Below are 22307 nucleotides of genomic sequence, written 5' to 3' on the forward strand. Positions count from 1 at the left end.
GCTCATGCTCTGACTTTAACCATGTGACCCCGTGCCTTTTATTCTATGCTTCACCCTTCAGCCTCAAATCGGCCCCAAGATCCCTCCTGCCCTCGTCTCCGGGGGCCTACAGTAAAGCCCATGCTTTCTCTTCTCTTGCAGCCCCTGCATAACCCTCCTTTGCACTTTGCCTTTCCTGTGCACCTTATGTTTCACCCAGTGCCTGTACTTGCTAACCCCGCTCCCCTTGGCCTCTCATATCTTACATCATCCAGGGCTTACATTAAAGTTCATTAGTTTACACATGAGGAATTCATGCAATCCTCAGGCGCACCCTAATTTCTCTCCTTGCACTGTGCCTCTCTCACTTTGTGCTTGCACCAGGGGCATCTGAACACGCCACTGTAGCTAACAGCAGCTGTGGAGTTCTTGATGGGCCTCTTCTTTCTGCACTTCCAGACAAAGGTTCATAATTTACTTGAAAGGGTTGATGGATATATACATGGGTGGATATAAGGCTGGATGCGTGAAAGGATGGATGGATGAGTGAAAGAATGGATGGATGGATGAGTGCAAGGGTGAATGGATGGATGTGGTGAAAGTGGATAGATGTGTGTGGATGGATGAGTGAAAGGGTGAATGGATGGGGTGAAAGTGGATGGATGGGTGAAAGGATGGATGGTTGAATGAAATGATGGATTAATGGATGAGAGAGAGTGAATGAATGGCTGATGGAATGGGTGGGTGGGTGGATGGCTGGGTGGAAGGATGGATGGGTGGGTGGATGGCTAGCTGGGTGGAAGGATGGATGGATGGGTGGAAGGATGGATGGATGGCTGGGGGGAAGGATGGATGGATGGCTGGGGGGAAGGATGGATGGATGGATGGCTGGGTGGAAGGATGGATGGCTGGTTGGAAGGATGGATGGCTGGGTGGAAGGATGGATGGATGGATGGATGGGTGGAAGGATGGATGGGTGGAAGGATGGATGGGTGGCTGGGTGGATGGCTGGGTGGATGGCTGGGTGGATGGCTAGGTGGATGGCTAGGTGGATGGCTAGGTGGATGGCTAGGTGGAAGGCTGGGTGGCAGGCTGGGTGGCAGGATGTGAAGATTGATGGGTGGAAGGATGTGAAGATTGATGGGTGGAAGGATGAGTCAAATGGTGGATGGATGGATGAGTCAAATGATGGATGGATGGATTTGAGTGAAAGGGTGAATGGATTTGAGCGAAAGGGTGAATGGATTTGAGTGAAAGACGGAAGAGCAAAAGGATGGATGAATGGAGGGATGAGTGAAAGAGTGGATGGATTTGAGTGAAAAGGAGGATGGATGGGGTGAAAGACGGAAGAGCAAAAGGATGAATGGTGGTATGAGTGAAAGGGTGGATGGATTTGAGTGGGATGGAGGAGTGAAAGATGGAAGAGCACAGGATGGCTGGATGGAGGGATGAGTGAAAGAGTGGATGGATATGAGTAAAAAGGTGGATGAGGGGGTGAAAGTGGATGAATGGATGCGCGAACGGATGGATGGATGAGTGGAAGGAGGGATGGATAAGTTTGAATGATAGATTTGGAGCTGGAAGGATAGGTTTGGCCAGGGGTGTTGTGAACCACTCGCTTTAGCAGCTACAGCGGGGTGGAGCTCTTGATGAGCCTCTTCTGTCTGGAGCTCGGCAGACAAAAGCCCATAATTAACGTGTAAGGATGAGTGAGTGAAAGGATGGATGCGAGTGAAAGGGTGGGTGAGTGACAGGGATATTGGATGGACGATGGATGTGTTGATGAAGGAAAGGGTGAAAAGATAGATGGGTTGCAGGGTGGATGGATCAGTAAGCGAAAAGATGGATGAGTAAAAGGGTAAATTGATGGATGAGTGGAAGGATGGATGAGTGAAAGGGTAAATTGATGGATGAGAGGAAGAATGGGTGAGCGAAAAGATGGATGGATGGCTATGTTTGGGGATGGATGGGTAGATTTGGATATGGATGGGCGGATGGATGGATTGACAAGCAGAATGGTGAAAGGCTGATTAAAGAATGAATGGAAGCTAATGTAAAGGTGAAATGTTAGATATCAGTGGGTGAATGAAGGGATAAATGTGTAGGTCTGCAGAAAAGAGGCAAAATACGGAAATCACTAGTTTTTAAATCCTTCTATACTATGAGCCTGACATAACCAGAGAGGCTATTATCCGAGCTCTTCTATAATGAGTGCTGCCATTATTTGACGGTGCACATCAAGGCACCAAAGGGACAAGTGGATTTTGTACAGGACATGTAGATTTATGAAGCTACCTGTCCCATGGACAAGTAGATATTTTACTAAATACCACACCCCTGTTATAAGCATTTAATTATGCAGCACAATATCCTTGGTGCAGCATCAACTGCTGCATGGCTAAACACTTAGCCAATAGGTCTCACCTTTGGGATTTTATAAGTGTTTAGCCATGCAGCAGTTGATGCTGCACCAAGGATATTGTGCTGCATAATTAAATGTTTATTAGGTCCCAAAGGCGAGACCTATTGGCTATGCCACTGCTTGTTAATTCTAGTGTGAGGCTGTGGCTACTAGTGATTGAGACATAAACTCACAATTATCTTTTATTACATTGATATATTGATAGGCTCATCTCAATCTTCAGTCTGAATATTATTACTTTTCATACTTTTGTCGTCACCTTCTCCTACTGAAACCACTAGACACCAACACTTTTTAAAGTCCCGAGTATGGGCCCAGAGTTTTATTTCGGACCATCTTTCTGCTTAAAGCCTTTCCTTACCTTCCCACACCCGTTTACTGTAGCATTTGATTCAGCTTTTTATTTATTGTTGCCTCTCCCACATTCAAGCTCCCTATCTTGTTCAGTTACACCACACTGCACACAAAATGACTTTCCACAGAAGGACCACCACCTACAGACATGATTATAGGAGAGGGATTATACCTTGCACCGTATAAATCAAAAAAGGACATCCTGCTCTCGGACTTTGGTTCCTAGAACAGAGCAAACTATTTCTAGAGATGAATCCCCTGGCAACCATGTCATAAATACTTCACAAATATCTCATAGACCCATTGCCATATTTATGTGGCCAACAAGAATATTGAATATAAAATATATTTTGTCATGTTTCCTTTTTTATCAATTATTTGAAATTTTAAAAAAAAAACCTGTCTGTTAATTGCTTTATTTTTAACAATTTTAAAGAAAATATACAACTAACAACTTGTTGTCCCACAAACACTTAGTATAGGTCTAATTTGAGAAGTGACATTCATTTTGATTAAAACATAACCTCCCTATTCATTCATACATGGCCTCGCCACTCATACTTCATTTACTCCATGTGCAACCAAATCAACACTTCCAGTTCGGTCTTGAAAACTCACATTAATTTCGACAGTTTGTCTACTCCTTGTCTACTTTCTTTTCATTTATCCACTAATAGGGAAATCAAATATTTCTCCTATTTCAAACATTCTATCGTCTTTGTTATTACTTTTGCATCAATGTATCTATGATTGTATACATTCTCTCCTGTTATGACTTTTACATCCCATCCACTACTACTGATAAATTACAAAAAAAAAGGTCTTTACATTCTCTCCTATGACTTTTACATCCCATCCACGACTACTGATAAATTACAAAAAAAAGGTCTTAAATGGTCATATCAATTTTTATACATTCCTTATCTGCTTTCTTTTTGTGTATTCATGGTTAGGGTATAAAATAATTTCTCCAATTTTGGACCGACTTTCTTATTTTCCTTTTTTGATGTGGCTTTTGCATCAAATCTACGTGCGGTTCGGCGACACAAACAGCCTTCAATAGGATGGCACAACACAAGACCCCTTAAAACTTCTCACGACCATATAAACGTGTCAACCAGAATTGAATGACAAAAAACAGTTTCAAGCATCAGGGTAATGACTGTTTCAACCAGTCTGGAGTTACGCATGAGTCCATGCCGGACTTCTTTTAGCTATAATCTATGTCCACCACAAACTACTATCATTTGTTGGTCCAAACACTTAACATCAGGTCCATGTAGTCCGCAGGCAACCAACACAGTTATCGACGCCATGAAGCTAGCTTATCTATCAACTTCTATTTGTGATTGCATGCTATTAATTAGAGTTTGTTGCACCATAAACATTGAATATCTCACTACTTTCGGCCTACTTAAAAGTGGGTCCCTACTCTTAAAGGCCACAACAATCCTCTTGTGTGTGCGGAGGGGGGAGGCATACTGTCAGGCTATTACAACCGGAAATGTTAAGAAAACTATAACCCTCTCTGAAAATGGGATAGGCATGATCCAATCCTTGGATCTCAAGCTCTATAAATTTCACCACATTGATCGATACGAGAAGAACCAAACAACTTCAACCATGCCCAATGGTGTTAACACCAACACCATGTCTGCGACCTATATGGACTATGGCTCATCTTCTTCTACTCGCCTATCTCCCCAACCCATGTTCCCTTCTGGAATAAAATCAAACAGCTTATCCCAGCATGCATCAAGGTAGCCAGGACAATATTGGAATGAAGCTACTTCTACACTAACACAGGCCAAAATACCACCAAGGACCAAACCCATTGTCCTACCTGACAGCCATCTCCGCCACTCAACACAGTCTCCTCCCTTTATCGTTCAAGCTTTGTGTCTGGTTCGGTTACACCAGACTGCACACAAAATGACTTTCCACAGAAGCACTTTACCAACTACAGACATGATTATAGGAGAGGCCTTGTACTTTGCACCGTACTTCATTTCAGCCACTTATTAAGAACCCGATCCCCAAATCTCCTATCAACACCCCAAAATATACTGCTTGGCATCAAACTGAATTCCCCCAAATTCGTTCCTAACAGAGACTGCTCTCCTAACTCCCTACCCTCACCCCACCACCCCCTAGCAACTTGACAGACCTATTTCTGAAAGGCCCAACTTACACACAAAGCCAAAAGCTTCAGAGCAAGCATTCATGCAGTTATTTCAAATGCACCCCACAGTACCTAATACTTACATTACAGATTGCCAATGCGCAGCTTATTATGGCAATCTCCAGAGATGGACACCCCAAACACAATCAAAGATCAATCTGCCTAGGCAAACTCAGAGGAATGACCCAGTTACCCATCTCCTACATGCCACATAAAATCTGCCCTCCGAAACTGTAGGCCTAGAATCTCCTCCAATATAACTTCCGAAACTTCAATCATGCGACCTTCATGCTATTGCACTCACAGAAACTGGTTTCTGATCAACCAACAAACCACTATCTTATTACGAAGATCTATCAAGGTGAAAGATGGTATATCAGAAAAAATATATATTGTGTGTGCTTTTAACCATAAGGAGGACCCTAAATGCAGACTGATAAAACTCAAATATGACACCTACACATTTGGAGTCTGAACATCTTACATGCCTAAATGGTAGTGAACAAAGTTTTATTGGTGATTTCTTCAATTATAGCACTGACCGAATAGTCCCTTGCCCATGCTTCGAAACGCGATGACGCCTTTTCTTTGCCATAAATCTATTCAAACGAATGTTACCCTAGATGTTGACTACAAGACGCCAGGGTTCATTTGTACAATTAATGTTATGGGTTATGGCGATTTATGACAAAGATTATTGTCTGTTTTAACTCTTGTGTTGTGTTTTTAATGTTGTTGTTTAATGAGATTAATTTTGTCGTAATTGCACTGATGTAATGATTTTTTCTTGGGTGATTTTTGGATAAAATGTTTTTAACTTTGTATTAATTTTTCTAATAAACTGTAATCACAAATTTATAAACTGTAGGTTTTTGTGCCAATAGATTGCAAACACTGGGTTTAGCAGTGACCTCTAACTGTACGCTGAGTGCATGAGAATAGACTGGAAGGTATAAAGTATTTCCTATATAAGGTGTGAATATAAACTATTCCCAGAGGACATTTTTTATAGAGTTTCGGCTAAAACTATTCTGTACGGAACGATAAAAACATTACTATTTTTATTGGGCAGGTTTGCTTTCAGAAGCTACAAATTCACAGTCCGAATGTGCAACCAAAATATCTAGACCCTATTGAAGTAATTCCAGAGCTGCAAAGTAGTATTACGTTTTGCATAACAAGTCACCCCTTAAATGTTAACTAACCACAACGCGCGTGCTGGTAATGATAAGCTCTAGGACAGGCGTAAAAATAACTGTCTCCTGAATGTTATTGGAAAACTAAATTAAAATCATTTCAAAGTGTGGAATTTGCTGCACTGGTCTACATGTAGGGTTGTCCTCCATAAGGCCTCCTCCATGTAAACAGACCACAAAGTAAAAATAAAATAACTAACTATTGTACGTTTTTGGAAGAAAAAAATACTAAGTCAAACAGAATGAAACGGTAAGAAGCAAAACAGAGCGATGAAAAGAAAACTGCATCTTCAAAGAAGATGCCAGACAGTTCTGAAGAGAAACGGGAAAAACAAAACTAGATGATAAAAATATCAGGTAACAAAGAAATCCATTTATTCTGCTGACATCATTCAGGGAATTCCACAATTGCCCCAAAATATACAGACTTCCAATCAAATGAACAAAAGTTTACAAATATGCAGAATACACCCAAAGTGTTGACGAACATATGCATGACAGAGCACTCAAAGCACGCAATATGAACATCTTACAAAGTGCGTGAGTGCTGGCTATATTCTACACCAGAAACATATCAAACAGCTTTCCAGGTGAGCATCAGAGTTGTGGTCGTGCTTCCCACCCCGAAACCAGGACTGGCACAGATGCCTCCCAGTGACCCTCAAGCATGCGCAGGTTTGCCCTCTGCTCACCTGCAATCTTTACACACTGTATTTACAGCCTCCAGGTGTGGGGTGACGGTCTGAGCTAAGGTCATGCAGTCCTTCGGCAGACACGTGTGCACTGGAATGCGCATATTCGGAACATCTCAGACACAGTGTCTTACAAATAGCCGGAAGTCACACGGAATCATCTGCGCATGCTCAGCACCGTGAGGAACTCTTCGGACTCGCGCGCCCAAAGGGCACGAGCTATGAAAGCATCTGCGCATGCGAGTTAGGAGAATAATCAAATAATTTGCGCATGCGCTGAGCAAGTACCGCGGACAGGTTGTATATCATCTGCGCGTGCGCACCGCATGGTCTACTGCTCTCGGCCCCTAACTTAAGGGAGCCTGAAGCAGTGCTTTAAATGGGCCGGTACTCACCGGCACTGAGTACCGGCACTTCTGATTTTTACCACTCTGAGTACCGGCACTTCTCTGCTGCCAAGGAGAGTATCGGTACTCAAACAGTAGGCACCTTAGTGGTTAGTTCTGGTGACCTGTCTGACAGCCAAGGCACTTCTGTAGCAGTGACTGGTGAGCTGAGCCCCCACTGAACTATTCAGCGGGGGCTCTTTTGCATAACGTCCGATGTTCATCATCCTTGCTGTGTTGCAAACACAGGATTGAGGCAGTCAGGTGATGGCGCAATTAAGAAACCCAAAGAAGGTAACGAGGTTAAAAGGGCTTTAATCTTTCCTGATTCTTTTGCGTGAACATCTGCTTATGTTTGCCTGTTTGCCTGTTGGCGGTTTTATGTGAGGAAAATAGTGAGAGAAAGGGAAGGGAGATTCGAGACACTCTTAGGAGGTATATTAAAGGAAATGTGGGGAGTGCTTTGTGTGTGCGTGCACACTCAAGAATATATAGTATTGTGCCAAGCAACACCAAATAACAGTATGGAAACTTAAAATATTATAAAACAAGGAAATGTTAAAACATCACCGCGTTTAGCTTTTGTTAGGAGTTAACCTATTTTGTTTATAGACACGCATTTCTCGTGTGTTTTGGTACGTGCTGCAACTAGTACTGAAGTCAATAAGTAACAGGATGACTTACTCTTAGTCCCGCCCCTAGCCCCGCCCACTCGCCTCATTTTAATGAGTACCTGCACTATTTTTTCCCATTTATAGCACTGGCCTGAAGTGACCAGTGCAGGCGACCCCAGTTCGAGCCACTAACCCCCGCCTTGCTGAGAAGGCCCGCGTTCTTTTTTTATTGTTTATCAGCAGACAGACCAACGCTGTGCTACCCGTGGCGCCCGAGAGATGTGCGCGCCCATCGGCCGTCTACCCTGGTCCACAACCGCCCTTTTCGCTCAGGCATCGCATTTTGCGGAAGCCCTCTGCCCTCGGTGACCTGCTCACCCGGAAGTTTAATCCTTTCTTCCTCCTTCCTGGAGTTGTCTTCTTGCAGCTGTGAGTTGAAGGAGCTGGGCACCCTGCCCAAGAAGTTAGGGGAACCAAAATCCGAGCATTGTCGGAGGGGCTCAGAATGACTTAACTGACAGCTCTCAGCAACACTGAGGTATCAAGGAAATACATACGATATTTTTTTTCTTAAATTTACATCATCAATGTTAACTAATTTGCTTTCTGCGTGGGGCTGAGTAGGCTACCCCTACTTTTGGAACAGAAGCCTAAAGTGTGTGAGGAGGTCGGTGTAGCTTGGACAGAGGAAGAGATGAGAAACAATGCTATCGGTGAAAAAGAGTGGAAGGATGTCTGTGTGAAAGATGAGCTCTTGAACTGTATGAAAATTTTCATTGTTGAGGGATAGCCTGAAATCCCCCATTAGGTATGTTATTGAGAAGTTCTTGGGAAGTATGGAACGAATTGTCAGTGACAATATATTGAGAGGCGAGAACATTGTCCTACCTAAGAGTTTGAGAGAGCGTGTTGTGTATCCTTTAGTCAAGGTCTCCAATATTCGTGCTCTTCTGAAAAAGAATGTCAAATTTGAGTGGTCTGTTGAGTGTGAGAGGGAATTTTCTTTGATCAAATAGGATTTACAACGTGTCAATGCTTTGGGTAGTTTTGCCCCTAATCTAAAGTGTTTGCTAACCACTGATGCGAGTGATATAGGACTGGGAACAGTTCTTTCACAGAGAGGGAGTGATGGAAGGGAGAAAATCATTTTGTTTGCTTCTAGAATTTTACTTCCTGCGGAGAGCAAGTACCCCATCATCGAAAGAGAAGCTTCAACCTGCGCATGGGGTTTAGAACATTTCCGTTCTTTTGTTTGGGGGAACCCTGTAATCATTCGTACGGATTATTGACCTTTGGTACAGATTTTAACCACTGAAGGAAGTGTGGGAGCCTCTGCTAGGTTAGCCAGAATTTCGATGCGGATGAAGGAGTATATTTATAAGAACATTTATGTACCTGGCAGAGACACTGTGGTCGCTGACTGTTTATCTAGACTACCGGATCCATTGGAAGAGTGTGTTGATGACCCTTGAGGTAATTACAGCATAGCCCTTATTCATGATTCTGGTACACCGGCCATCGCCAAAACAGAATGGGTGGAAGAGCTACACAAGGATAATGATTTAACCCCTTGTGTGCGCACGACTGCTCCCGGCCGTTGTGCATTACGGTGGGCGTGTGCGCACGACGGCCGGGAGCCGTCGTAATCCCGCCCACCGTTTATTTCTCCCGCACAGCGCGGGAAATAAACTCGCACACAAGGGGTTAAAGGTTGTTTCTGATTACATCTGTAAAGGGTGGCCTAGGAAAGACAACATTACTGATGATTTGAAATCCTTTTGGGATGTACGTATGGAGTTATCTTGTGACAAGGATTTATTAATGAGAGGTGACTGTATCATTCCTCCAAGACCTTTACGTAGTAAAGTTTTACAATTATGCCATGAAGGCCATTTTGGAATTGTCAGAACAAAGTTGATTGTTAAAGGCGTCTTTTGGTGTCCTGGAGTCGATAAAGATGTTGAAAACTTTGTCAAGGGGTGTTCTATTTGCTGCTCTGCTGACAAGTCTTTAAAAACCTTGAGACCTCCAATGAGTGAGGGTTTAATTCCCAGTCTTCCTTGGGAGACTGTTGCCATTGACATCTTTGGACCGGTTGGTGATTTGAAAGAGTATGGGTTGGTGATAATTGACCTTTTCTCTAACTGGCCTATAGTTAAGATTGTGGATAGAGTCGTCACCCAAGTTGTTTTAGAATTTGTGGACAGTATTTTTGTTTTGGAAGGACTGCCTGTTAGTGTGCTTAGTGACAATGGTGTACATTTTGTGTCGAAGTTGGCCAAGGATTATTTCGACCGGTGTGGGGTGAAACCCAAAACTACATCACTGTACAATCTGAGTGGTAACGGCACTGTGGAACGCTTTAATAGAGTAATTAAGGGAGTGATTCAAGCGGCCATGAGCAAACAGTTGGATTGGAAGTTAGAGATACAGAAAGATATTTGGGCTTATAGAATTACCACTCAAACCACAACCGGGTTATCTCCTTTCATTATGATGAGCGGGAGGACGCCTAGGTGTAAATTTAACCCTAGTTGGCTTTTTGCAGGGAAGGTGCAACAGTGGTCTCCTGTTGAAGTCAAAAAGGATTTAGAGTCTATTCATATGAAAAGCAAAATATATTACGATACTCATCATGGCACTAAACATGTTCCTATTAAAGTGGGTGACTGGGTTCGCATCAGAAAACCTATTAAAGTCTCCAAAGGTGAAAGTAAATTTGACACACCGCAGCAAGTTATTGCGATCCTACGCAATTCCATTAGACTTTGTGATGGTAGGGTGTGGAATCTTAAGAATGTTGCTCTGGATGTTAATCATCAAGCTGAACAATGTACTCCGCAATCTGCACGTTCATCCAATTTTGATTGAGTGGAGGACTATTTTAATAATAGTACCTTACAATCTCATTTGGGTTAAGATGGTTACATTTCTGTACAAGTCACTCCGGGAGAACAGAATCTGGACCCTAAATGTTCCACCAGTAATGACACCCCTGGGGTTTCTGCTTCTACTTTAACAGGAGGTGAAGAGTCTTCTGCTACCTTTGAACCCATTCATGAGTCGCATAATTCAAATGTTGATAACAACAACTTGTGTAAGAGGAGGAGAGTTCTTCATGCTTGGTTGAATGAGTATGTTATGTGATCATATTCCTGTACTCTCCTCCTTGTTCCAGGTTCCTTCTTGTTCCCTTATTCATTTTTTCCGTCTTACCTTTCTCTGTTTATTTTTGTGTTTTTGAAGAGAGGGGGATGTGTTGTGTATCCCTTAGTTATGTATCCTACCTGCGTTTCCCTTTAATGACTCGTGGTTGCGCGAGACATAGAACTTAGGAGTATTTCATTAATGTTCTAGAGCTAGGCTGCCTTGACGATAAGCCGTGCTGCCTGGCACTTGCTTGTTCCCCTTATATGCTACTTATACAAAAAAGCATTTAACCAGCTGCCATCTCCTCGCCTTTACTACAGAGCGTCTGGTAGGATAGTGTCATGAATCACATTTAGGGATAGTGAAGAGCAAGAGAAGGATTAAAGGAAGGTATTGGTGGCCTGGTCAGGATGTTGGAGGAGAAAGAATAGTTAGGAATTATAATTTGTGTATGGGTGCAGATAAATCGCAAACTTTGTTGAAACCCCCACTTTCACCTGTTTCCTGCCCGAAATTGGCATGGGAAGCTTTAGGTTTCGACATCCTGGGGCCTATTACTGGGCAGCAAGAAAATTGATTTGTTTTAGAGGCTATTGGCTATTTCTCCAAGTGGCCAGAAGTGAGATTTGTGGAAAAGGCTGAAACAGACAGTATTGTTTCATTTATGGATGAAATGTTCCAAAGGGAAGGACTATCTCAAAGAGTGGTTACGGACAATGAGGCACAGTTTAAGGGGTTAGTATTGGAGCAGTTTTTACAAACGAATAGTATTGAACACAAGGTGACTTCTGTTTATCATCGAGTGGTAATGGGGAAGTTAAACGATTCAACGGAGTTAATAAAGATTCATTGCAGTTGGCCAAACAAAAGAACTGTTGTAATCTCGTGCACGTCTGTTCCGTGTTGGAACAGATGCTCGCTATGGGTGTTCTAGTATCCATGGGGATGTTGTGTGAGACAGTTGGATGGGCGAACACGGAGGGGAAGCAACAATTTGTTTGTTGGTGGTGCTATGTACAATAAACCACATCTGAAGTATTTCAAGAGGTTTCCAGCTTATTTAACACTGGCGCCGAGGATGGGATGTTCGTTGCAAGGATGTTGATCAAGACCTTAGTCCTTTTTGGTCCATTAGGAATGAACTAACTATTTCACATGGAGAGTTGATGAGGGGTAGTAGATTTATTCCTCCTTTATCTTTGAGACCGAAACTGATAAATCTGGCTCATGAGGGCCACCTTGGAAGGAGTCTCACTAAATCACGACTTAGGGAGAGATATTGGTGGCCGTACATGGATCATCAAGTGGAAGCAGTAGTTAAGGATTGTCATCTATGTGCGTCTAATGATAAGTCCAAAGTTGTGAACAGTGCTCCTTTGTCTCCGGTTGAAGTTCCTAGTCAGCCGTGGACAAAGTTAGGTTTGGATTTAATGGATCCATTTGATTTACTTGCGCCGTCTGAAAGATTTGTTATTCTCTTGGTGGATTATACTTCCAAGTGGGTCTCTACTAAATGTGTGAGCAATGTCAACACAAGAGTTGTTGTTGAATTCTTGAAGGATGAATTTGCCGGTGAGGGTATTCCGAAATACCTCATCACTGACAATAGAGTGCAATTTGTATCTTCTGAGATGGGGGAATTTTTGGATGACCTTGGTATCATTCATCTTAAGACAGCTCTTTATTCTCCTCAGGCCAATGGTCTTGCTGAGCGTATGAACCGTGTTGTCAAAGGTTGTGTACAAACAGCGTTAGATACGAAAACCCCCCTTAAAGATGTTTTGCGCGACACTTGGTGGGCTCATCGCACCACGGTTAACCATGTCATTTGTAACTCGCCTTTCTTCCTTCTGCGTGGCAGACATGCCAAGTCTAAGTTGAATCCTACTTGGTTTCCTTCTCATGATTTGATCCCTTTGGATGGGAAGGAGGTGGAAACTAGGATCCATTCTTATCAAACAGAGTATAAAAAAACGTTTGGATCTCAAGAATGCTGTTAGGTCCAAATTATGGAGTGTTGGTGAGTGGGTTTTGGTTAAGAAACCCAGGTTTTCAAAAAAAAAAGTGTTTCGGAATTTATGGGTCCTTTCATGATTTCTTCGATTCATAAGAATGTTGTTATGATACAAAATGGTTGTAAGTGGAATATGTCGAGGCTTGTGAAATACACGGGGCCTGATCTTTCTTCGGGTTTTAGTCCCTGTGATGTTTCACATTCTGATCAGTCCAGTTCTTCTCTTTTCCCAAGCTATAATAACTTTCCTAGTACCTCAACTCCTCCAGATCCTGGTCATGTACAACTCAGGAGTTTCCCTCGAAGACTGCGTCGCACCCCTGCAAGGTTTAATGATTACTATTTGAATACCTTTTAATTGATTGTTTATTTTATTTTCTTGTATTTCTGTTATTTGTTTTCTGCATTATTGTGTAAAGGGGATGTGTTGTAATCTCGTGCACGTCTGTTCCGTGTTGGAACAGATGCTCGCTATGGGTGTTCTAGTATCCATGGGGATGTTGTGTGAGACAGTTGGATGGGCGAACACGGAGGGGAAGCAACGATTTGTTTGTTGGTGGTGCTATGTACAATAAACCACATCTGAGGTATTTCAAAAGGTTTCCAGCTTATTTAACAAGAACCTTAACTGGAAACTGGGGATCATGAAAATTGTGTGGATGTATTGCACAACACCTACTGTTACTGGTTATAGTGATTTTACTATAACCAGGGCAAGAGTTCCCTTCACTAGATACAATTGGGTGCGGTTGCTTAGTACTAGACGCAGTCAATGGTTTCCTGCTGAGGTGAGGAAAAACACTATGGCATACCAGGAAAAATAAAATGTGGTCAGAGTTGAGAAGGCCAGGGCAAAAGACTTGTTTGATGAATGGAGACATGATTCCTGTTAAATTACCCTTTAAAGGAAGAAAAGGTGAAAGTAGATAAATATGTTAGAGGTATTGGAAATCTTTACTAATTCAGCTACATTTAGTGATTGATGTGTGATGCATATGAGTCGCTTTGTGAAATGTAAGGATGGTAAGGAAGGATGTTTTGATGATTCAGATAATTTTGATTGGCTAGAGACTCAACTTCAGAACAAGCGAATCCCGCCCAGGGATGCCAAGTCTGATGAGGCAATATGCTCTAATCAATTGGGCGAGCAATCCAAATGTGCTTTGTCAAATTCCAACGAGGATCAATCACTGTTGGGAAAACCTTCCAGTAGCAAATATGGAAGGGAGATTAGGCGTCTTAAGTTATTTACAGTAGTATATTACTTGAATTTTAATTCTTTAGGAACTTGTTACTTATATCTTAGAAATGTATAGTATTGCATTATTTTGTAAATATAATATTTAAAAAAAAATATATATGTGTGTGTGTGTGTGTGTATATATATATATATATATATATATATATGTATTTTTTTTTTCTTTTGCATATGTTTTTTAAAAGTCCATCTGTAAGAGGACACTTGGGAATATAGAATGTAGAACGTTATGCTGAGAATTAGAGAATGTTAACTATGTCACTAGCACACTGAGGTAGGATAGAATGTTGAGAATTACACTTGTAATCGCCTGTCAGCTGAAGTAGTCGTGTTGGCCCTCCATTTTAAGAATACTACTAATAAAGAAGAAGTTACTTGAATTTATGGTGTATGGCTCTTCTTAACAGGCTGCTATATATTTCTGCACTGCGACACATAAAAACTTGCCTCTTTATGCATTTAGTCGCCTTGTACGAACATTGGAATGTGTGCTATTTTATGTCAGAGCAGGTGATGGGAAAAAAAAGACTATCCTGGCAAATCCAAGATGCCTAGTCATGCTAGTTATCACCTATTTTGAAAGCTTCCCTTTCTTGTTCTGATGTAATTCTCCGTTTACACCTCTTCTATTGCAGGACGAGTACTTCCATGTCCCAATCCTGAAGTCGCACAGGAAGTATCTCCGTTTTACGGTTGGGTCGCAACATTACCAGTTTGCGGTCCTCCCGTTTGGTCTTACTACCGCACCTCGAGTCTTCACGAAGGTGATGGCATTGGTGGCTGCTCATCTCAGGAGGTCGGGGATTCTATTTTTCCCCTACCTGGACGACTGGCTTCTGAAGGCAGAGTCCCCAGAGATGGTGCAGCATCATCTGCATGTAACATCTCAGATGTTGTTCAACCTGTTCATAGGGGCGATACTGGACACTACTGTGTGTCGAGCATTTCCTCCTCCTCAAAGGATTCTCGACATTCAGTAAATGGTCCCTTTATTCCACAATGGAGCGGTTGTTACAGTTCTAAAGGTCCTTCGCCTGCTCGGTCTGTTCGCCTCCTGCATCCTGTTGGTCAACCATGCACGCTGGCACATGAGGGCACTCCAGTGGTGCCTCCGCAGGCAGTGGTATCAGCACAACGGAGATCTCAGGGAGTCGATCAAGATCTCCAGAGAAGCTGCAGCGGATCTATCTTGGTAGAGCATGGAGGGCAATCTGTCTCAAGGAAAGCTCTTCCATCTACCTCCATCGGTGGCCACAGTGATAGCGGATGCCTCCACCCTAGGGTGGGGTGCTCATCTGGGGGATCTGGAGATGAAGGGTCTTTGGTCTCCAGAGGAAAGGTTGCTTCACATCAACCTTCTGAGATTGCGGGCGATACGTTTGGCCGTCAAGGCCTTCCTCCCTTCCCTTCACGGTCGGTCTGTTCAAGGCCTGATGGACAACACTACCGTGATGTGGTATGTCAACAAGCAGGGAGGAGTGGGGTCGCGTTGTCTCTGCAGAGAGGCTCTGCATCTATGGTCCTGGGCTCAGGACCATCAGATTTGTTTAATGGCAAATCATCTGGCTGGGGTGCTGAACGTTCGTGCGGACAGTCACAGTGGGCAGTTCTCCGCCGACCACGAGTGGAGGGTTCGTCATGTCTTTCGGTTGTGGGGGACTCCTCGGATAGACCTATTCGCCACCCGCGAGAACACGCACTGCCCGTCATTTTGCAGTCTCCAGTATCCGATGCAGGGAGAGTTGGGGGACGCGTTTCAATTGAGTTGGAGCTCACGACTCCTTTACGCGTTTCCTCCCATACCCTTGATTCCTCGGGTTCTGAGGAAGGTTCACCAAGACCCGGCCCAAGTTATATTGATCGCCCCGGATTGGCCAAGAAGGGTGTGGTTTACAGATATTCTCCACCTCTCCTCGTGCCCTCCGCTCCATCTCCCTCTGAGGGCAGACCTCCTCTCGCAGTCGGAGGGGCAGGTTCTACACCCCCACCTCCAGAGCTTACACCTTCATGCCTGGAGATTGAACGGGGCAACCTAAGTTCCTTCTCTCTCCCGCCTGATGTGGTGGATGTTATTTTATCGGCCAGGCGACACTCCACCAAGTCCATTTACTACTACAGGTGGTCTAAGTTTGTTAAATGGTGTGGAGAGAGATCCATTGACCCTTTAAAAGCCCATCTTTCTGATGTGCTTCAGTTTGCTCTTTCCTTGGCTCAGCAGGGCTGTGCTGTGGCCACGGTCAAGGGCTATCTGTTGGCCTTATCGGCTTTTCTATGTCTTCCTGATCAACAGTCATTATTTAAAGCTCCGATTGTACTAAGGTTTATCAAAGGCCTTACTAACAAGTTTCCACCTACTCCTTTTGTAATGCCACAGTGGGACCTTAATCTTGTCTTAACTTTTCTGATGGGGTCCCCGTTTGAGCCTCTTCATAGTTGTCCTTTGAGGCTGTTGTCCTTTAAGACGGTCTTTCTTGTAGCCATAACCTCGGCAAGGAGCGTGAGTGAGCTTCAAGCTCTTAGTTCTAAACCCCCTTTTTTAACATTACATGCTGAAAGGATGGTACTCAGGACCAGGGCTGCTTTCTTGCCTAAAGTAGTTACTCCGTTTCATTTGGGGCAGTCTATTACTCTCCCTGTTTTTTATCCACCTCCTCATCCCTCCAAACAGGAGGAAAGGCTTCATCGTCTGGACCCAAAAAGAGCTGTGAGCTTTTACTTGGATAGAACGAAAGACTTTCGTCTGGACGATCAGCTCTTCGTGGGCTATGTTGGACATTCTAAAGGAAGAGCGGTGCACAAGCGCACTTTATCGAGATGGATCATCCTTGCCATCAAGATCTGCTATGCCCTGCTGGTAAGGTTCCTCCTGAGGGTATTAGGGCTCATTCAACTAGAGCTAAATCATCTACATCTGCTTTGGCCAGGGGTGTTCCTGTGGCAGACGTTTGTAAAGCCGCGACTTGGGCCTCCCTCCATACTTTCGCAAAGCATTATTGCTTGGACTCTGAGATGAGGAGAGAGGGCCACTTCGCGCGCTCTGTCTTGCAAGACTTTCTGGTATAAGAAGGTGGACACCCTCCTCCGGGAGTGGGACTGCTGTGGGAATCTATTCACAAGGTGAGGAATCCACTGGCAGATGTATCCATCAGAAGAACAAGTTACTTACCTTCGGTAACGCTTTTTCTGGTGGATACAGTATCTGCCTGTGGATTCCTCACTGGCCCACCCGCCTCCCCGTTGTCCACCTTTGTATACCTTAAAAGATGTCTTGCTTGAGATGTTGTTATGCTTTCTGGTACATCGGTAGGAAATGCTTGTTTTATTTAGCTTTCCTTTTGTATATGTTCTATGTATATTTGATTGTATATTGTATACTGTGTATACTTTGAATCTGTCGTTGGTCCACCTGTGCGCCTCGGAGGCACGGAAAAAATGGGTGGAACTGACGTCATCACGCCGACGTGGCTCTCCTATGGCTCCGGTGACGTCATACGGAGTCGCGAGCGGAGCCGATGCATTATGACGTCGTCCACGTCGGCGAAGAGAGCTGGGGAAAAAAAGTTCAGTGGAATGCTGGCGCAGGGGATATTCACAAGGTGAGGAATCCGCAGGCAGATACTGTATCCACCAGAAAAAGCGTTACCGAAGGTAAGTAACTTGTTCTTCAGTTCATACCATTTTTTTACTATCCACATAATTCAAAAGCACATCCTACCACATATTTCCACTACACAACTCCACACCACACAATTCCACAGCAATCAATTTCAAAACAACATCTCTCAATCTTGCACTTCTACCAACCCTGTCATCTCTCCACCACACACCCACTGAATTGAATTGAATTGAAGAAGCTCTTATATAGCGCATGGCTACTCGAAAGCATCCCAGCGCTCAACAAGGGTAGCCCAAGGAGAATAGGAAAGCCGTTAACTAGACCAGAAAACACGACCTAAGTCCTCGGAAAGAGCCAGGTTTTCAACTTCTGCCGAAACACAAGCAGACAAGGCTCCTGGCGAAGCATCAGAGGAAGGGAGTTCCAAAGTTTGGAGGCGTTTAGTGAAAAAAGACGCCCACCCGAACGGGATCTCTTAATTCGAGGGATCACTACCAAGTTCTGATCATTGGATCGAAGATTTAGAGGAGATTTGTGAGGAATGACCAAATTTTCCAAGATGGGAGGGCCTTTCCCGTGGAGGAGTTTATGTGCCATACACAAAGATTTAAAGAAAACCCGCTCTTTCACCGGAAGCCAGTGAAGAGATTTCAGGGCGGGTTTAGCTGATGTGCGGTGATTGACGCCCATTAGAAGTCTTGCCGCAGCGTTCTGAACGACTTGAAGCCGTTTGGTCGTGGAGGCTGGTGCTCCCAAATACAAAGCGTTACAACAAACAAATGATGGACGGAATGCTGACAATGCAGACATTCTCCCCCAGTCAAGAGATCTGGGTTAAATCCATCGTTCTTTTGCCCACTACGCCACCCCAGTTCAGACATGGCCATATGCAAATCAGTCTTGACCCTGTGCCTCATGGGAACAGTCCAGCCCGAACTGCCAAGCCATGTCTTCCCTGGACCGGAATCAAGCATCCTAGGACCGGTTTCTGGCTATCAGCCGTCATCAGCCAGGATAGGATCAGAGATTGTATTAGGATTTTTCTGGCCTTTTCCGGCAGTTGTGGGAGGATTTTTCGCAAGGTTTTTAGAATCCCAAAACAGGTGGCAGCAACCTTCCTAGCCTGAGTTCTGAAAGTTAGCTCCGTATCGAGCCAGATCCCAAGGCTTTTAATTTCTGGATTAGAGATAGGGCCCGGCCCCATACACAAAGGCCAGAAGGTCGCGTTATCGAAGCTGGCCTGCCGTCCCAGCAACAGCAGCTCTGTTTTCCCGCCATTCAGTTTAAGGTGGGACTGATCCATCCAACATGCCACAGCTTCTAAACAGTTACGTAACTGCAGCGGAGACTGTCTGAACTGTTTCAGGGAGAACACCAGCTGAGTGTCATCGGCGTAACTCACAAGCTGGACACCAAAGGGGACCACTATCTCCGCCAAAGGGGCCATATACACATTGAACAATGTGGGGCTGAGGGACGACCCCTGCGGAACCCCACACTGTAACGGGACCGGCCCAGAGCAATGATCATCTTCAAAGACCCTAAAAAATCTGTCCTCAAGGAAGGATTCCAGCCACTTAAGAGCCTTGCCCGTGATTCCCATATTGCTGAGGCGGGAAACCAGAATGTGATGGTTAACTGTGTCGAAGGCGGCACTGAGGTCCAGGAGGATAATGGCTGCGCTGCCACCATCATCCAGAATCCTCCTGGCATCCTCCACCACCCTCAACAAGGCAGTTTCTGTTCCCTGTCCTTTCCTGAACCCAGTTTGTGATGGATGCAACAGATTATTAGTTTCCAAAAAGGAAGCCAACTGTGAATTGACGAATTTCTCAGTCAGTTTACTAATGCCCGGTAATAGAGAAATAGGACGGTAGTTGGAAAAGTCCCCTGGATCCAAACTGGGTTTCTTAAGCAAGGCCCTAACCATTGCTATCTTCCATTCTCTAGGCACAATAGCTGAGTTTAAAGATGCATTCACCATATTGACAATTGGTTTGCTGACGGTGGAAAGGGCTGCATTTAAAATGCTCATCGGAGCAGGATCACACGGGGAGCCACTCTTGATGGTATTCAGCAAAGTAGGCAAAAGATCCTCCCTAAGAGGAGAGAAGGAGGAGAGCCTGGGGTGATCCGATAGATTCTGACTAACAGGTGGCATTTGAGAGGCAATTGAAGATAGTGGAGGAAGCGTATCAATGATCTTTTTAATCTTGGTGCAGAAGAAAGTCGCCAGTTCTTCACATCGACTGCCTTCCTCGTCCGAGGCAGGCCGTGGGTCAGGGACTTTAGTCAGCAATTTCACAATTCTAAATATCTCCCTGGGAGCATTAGCAGAGGACTCGATTTTACTGGCAAAGAAAGCAGATTTGGTATTGATCAGGGCGGTCTTGTATTTCTTTAGAACCGCTCTGTATCTGCTTTTTTTTTCCCCATCAAAATCTCTCCTCCATTGCCTCTCTTCCCTTTTACACTCTTGTTTAAGAGCTCTCAGCTCCTGATTAAACTAAGGATGCTTGGTGAGGCCTTTCTTGGTTGTTATTGGTTTTTTTGGCACCAGACTGTCCAAGGACCGCTCTATCCACAGGTTAAACTCCTGATTGGCTCTCTCCACGTCCAAATGGACTAAGGGTTCAGTGCGCTTCAGGATGCTTGCCCATTTAGAAAGGTCGAGCTTGGACCAATGCCTGGCTAGCCCTCTATAAGAATTTGAGGAAGAATTAGGCTGAGCCATCTTCCAGCTAAAAGGGACCACCATATGGTCTGACCAAGGGACCGGAACAGGAACTTCGGTAATGAGGCCAGGAATGTTACAAAAAAATGGGGTCCAGAAGGTTGCCCTTCGAATGAGTAGGATGTAATACCTTTTGACTTAGGTCATAGCTGCCCAGATCCTTTATGACTTCTGAAGCGGACAAATCCGAGTGTTTATTAAAATGAAGGTTGAAGTCCCCCAGCACCAAAAAGTTGGAGACAGTAGTGGCTACATCCATCACTGTTTCAGCCAGGTTTTCCTGAAAGAGCCCCAAAGGGGCGGTAGATCAGGAGGCCTGAGAAGGAGGTAGCTGGGGATGTTGTAATGACAAAGTGTACACTCTCACTATCCGAAATTGAAAGCTCAAGTAAACGACATGTGATGTGATCCTTATAGATGATAGCGACCCCTCCCTCCGCTTTCACGCCTCTAACCTTGTGCTGGATCAGATACCCAGGGGGCAATGACCGCACAATATCAGGGTCCGAGGTGGGGCTCAACCAAGTTTCCGTAAGAAACAAGATATCCAAAGATTTGTCGAGAAGTAAAAGAGAGATCTCGACAGCATGTTTAGGCAACGAACGGCAGTTTACTAGTGCCATTTTTAAGTCCTGTTCACATCGGCTACTTGACTTGTCACTCTCTGTGGTCCCAAATGCACAATTAGTACACGTAGATTGTCCACGGGCTAAATTTAACGAGTGGTAACAAGTCGGGGGTGTGTAGCCCTTTAATGATAGTAAAGACTGACGTGAGTACACAAAAGACAGCATGCCTACTGGGGCAGAGGGTCCGAGCCCTGAGCCCGACCGTGCGCGAACGGGCGCAAACGGGCTTACCACTGCCCCTCTCATCTCTCTACTCACAATTCCACTACCCCTCTCATCCCTCACTCACACTCCCTGTCTTCTCTCCATACTACCTGTTCCCACATCCCTTCCTCTTCTACCTCGTGTGTTGCAAAAGTCCACCTCTTGCCCCTCCCCCCCCCCCCCCGGTGCCGTTCATACTCGTCCCTCTCTATCTCTCTCTTGTACACTCTCACACCTCTCACTCTCCCACTCACTCTTCCCACCACTCAAACATTGGTCCAGTTCAGGTCTTCAAGCACAATTTCTTTTCAATGCTTATCAACTTTTTCATCCCTCAAGCCCATACTTTCCTCCTCTTCTTAGGCTCTCTTCTACATACATAGGTGCTCCCTATTTATGCTTGTATGGCCTGCTCTCCCCTTCATTCTCTTTTTCTCACACACTGTTTCTGCTCCTCTAGCTAGAGTTAATTCACCGCTCCGTGCACAAACTACCTATCCCTCTCTACCTTTTTATTTCCATCTGTTCTCTCCAGCTCTCACTTCTATCTATACACCGTATCACATAATTCAAAAACACAAATGCACTATACACCACAAAATTCCACCACCCACTATTCCAGAGCTAGCAGTTCGAAATCAACCCACATAATGCCACTCCAAACCATATACAGCTACTCCACTACAAAACACACCAATAAAAGTCATTGTCATTTACAATACCAATAACTCTAACTCTTGCAAGACCTATTGCATTGCAAATGCTTGTTTACATCTACTAATTTCAAATACTCCCCCATATCATAGCTTAAAAGTTGGAGCCCGTTAACCATCACAATTTATTCAGGGAAGCATTCTCTACTAAAAATGTTTACTAT

General features: G+C 44.3%; 2 protein-coding genes across 2 annotated transcripts in view; one reads left to right on the forward strand and one right to left on the reverse strand.

Annotated features, from left to right (window-relative positions):
• LOC146839530 (glycerol kinase-like) overlaps window positions 1-6961 on the reverse strand; it is a 33919-nt gene extending 26958 nt beyond the window's left edge. The window contains exon 1 of the mRNA XM_085651585.1: window positions 6826-6961. The gene's annotated coding sequence lies outside the window, so the exon portion shown is untranslated. The remainder of the gene's footprint in view (window positions 1-6825) is intronic.
• Window positions 6962-7974: 1013 nt separating this feature from the next.
• Window positions 7975-22307, forward strand: part of LOC146839531 (N-acyl-aromatic-L-amino acid amidohydrolase (carboxylate-forming)-like) — a 375658-nt gene continuing 361325 nt past the window's right edge. Inside the window, exon 1 of the mRNA XM_085651586.1 lies at window positions 7975-8363. The gene's annotated coding sequence lies outside the window, so the exon portion shown is untranslated. The remainder of the gene's footprint in view (window positions 8364-22307) is intronic.

Source organism: Triturus cristatus, chromosome 4_1 (genome assembly GCF_964204655.1).
Source record: "Triturus cristatus chromosome 4_1, aTriCri1.1, whole genome shotgun sequence".
Classification (NCBI taxonomy): Eukaryota; Metazoa; Chordata; class Amphibia; order Caudata; family Salamandridae; genus Triturus; species Triturus cristatus.